A 2369-nucleotide genomic window follows, 5' to 3' on the forward strand; every position below is an offset into this window, starting at 1 on the left:
TCTTTCTCTCTCTCTCCCTCTCTCTTTCTCTCTCTCTCCCTCTCTCTCTCTCCCTCTCTCTCTCTCTCAATACTGTTACTGCAGGTGTAAGTGTTGAGCAATGCAGTTGCCAACAGTGATGAGTTTGGATAGACAATAGGTAGAAAGAATGCAACTATATAAAAATAAGCATAAAGAAGGAGACCGAAAACTGTAATAAATTATTAAACTGATAAACTCATTCTTTCAGTACTTTATTTTTTACCTTCTGGTGTCTGTCCAGAGCTATCACTGACTGCACCAAAGTGAATGAGAATTCTCCTGCATTCACAGTAACATAAAACAAAATGGGTATTTTTAACAGACGGATTCTTTTAAAAGCAAACTGTGAAGAATTCACTTCATTCAATTCATTTCTCTCCCTCCTTTCCTCTGTTTGACATCCACACACTGTCTCTTTAAATGTCACTTATTGCCATTGTCTTACTTCCTAGGCCTTTCACATTTTAACCTTTTTATTTTAATTCCCCCTCCTTTTCCTCCCTATCCCAACTCCTCTCCCACTCCTAGCATCTCCTTTCATGTGATCTCATCTGTTCATTTATTCCCTCAGTCCATTATTGAGGCTCCATCTCTCCCCTTAGTCTTCTCTCAGTACCCAGTGCTTCTTCTTCATCTTTTCCCTCATGTCATACCTCACTTTTCAGTTTTTCTTATTCACCTATTCTTCTCTCCTCCCATTCATTCTTTTCCCACCCCCAGTACCAATCTTTATAGTCTCTTCAGTCTTTTGGAGCAGCCAGACTCTCTCAACCCCTTGTCCTCTGTGAGGGAGTGAGTGGTATAGCAGCAGGGTGTCCCTAAGAACACTCCCTCACTGAGGTTGCAGCTTAACCACCTTACAGCAGGTGGCGCTAAAGCAGCCATGTCAGAGGCTGAAGCTGTCCAAGTGAGCATAGGGATGTTAGGCTGTCTGGCCAGGAGGGTGGGGCTCAACAATGAGCAGGAAGTAAAAGCCCTCTGGCAGAACAGGGCAGAGAGGCCCCAGGAGGCGAGAAGCTGCCCTCTAGTGTAAGGGCTCCCCTGCTTATATGTAAGCTACCAGAACCTAAGTTTTAACTCTAGAATCCTGTTCTATGGGGTTGGGACCTGTCAACTACAGATCTGGGCGAAGTTTACATTTGAAACTGAAAAAGACCTTTTTCTTTATTTACTTTACCTGTGAGGTAACAGGGATCAGTATTTGTTTAGTACAGAGGGTTTGCTTCACTTTTATTCTTCTCCGGCTGTATTTTATGAAAGCCTCCAGCAATCCTCCTTCCTCCATTTTTGTGGTAGGAAATGTTTCTTGCCCCTGAGAATATCCTGAGAAAAGATGTATATGAAAAAAAACACACACACACACATATATATATATATATATATATATATATATATATATATATATATATATATACATACACACACACACACAGTGCAATCCGCTTAAGTGCAAGGGTCTGGGACCAAAGAAATGCACACAGTTAACCAGAGCGTGCACTTAACCGTTGTGACCCAAAGAAGCTGGACATCTGATAAACATATGTACAGTACTGTTTATTATTATATGTACAGTTTACAGTCTCCATTAACTGACATTAGGCTTACTTGAAGTAATCAGTTATAGTCCTCTGTACAATCTTGGGTCTGTGAGTTCCATACACTACGTCTGCCAGACGGTAAAAACTGTCATAGCACTGATATCCAGTGGCCTCCAGATAGGCCCACACGGTGTTGAGACTCTCCAGCGCTCTTGCAAAAGTGACAGGAGGAGGTTGTTGAATTTCATCAGCATGTGCCTCGCTGCTCATTTCATCATCTGTTCCATCATCAGCCATTGTTGCCTGCGTGTAGGCGCATATCTCGACATCAGTGCTGTCTTCAGCTGTTTGTAGATCGTGATCAACAGCTACGTAGCGATGGAACTCCTCTTCAGTAACACCGGCTGGGATGTCAATAACCTCTTCATCTGACGTGTTTGCAACAGCTGCATCTGTTTCGTCCCTCTCCACATCCTTAACAAAGCTTGCCCGCTTGTAGCAGTTCACAATGGTTGCCTGTGTAACATGATTCCAGGCTTCTTTCTGCAAATGTAGGGAATCCAACAGTGATAGATTACGAGCCAGTTCAACAGCACGTTTATCCTTGTCAGCCTGGTCTACCATATATATATATATACAGTGCATGATTTCTAGCAAAAAGGTGCTGGTACTCAAATGCAAGGCCACAGTTCAGGGGCAGGGTGATCACTGAGGGACCCACCCCACAATAGCCAGGCCCCCTGCAACCAGTCACAGAATCTATGACAAGGCACAATTGGTGTATAGAGCCTGAGCTCTTTCATTAAAACT

This window comes from Microcaecilia unicolor, chromosome 7 (assembly GCF_901765095.1).
Source record: "Microcaecilia unicolor chromosome 7, aMicUni1.1, whole genome shotgun sequence".
NCBI lineage: Eukaryota > Metazoa > Chordata > Amphibia > Gymnophiona > Siphonopidae > Microcaecilia > Microcaecilia unicolor.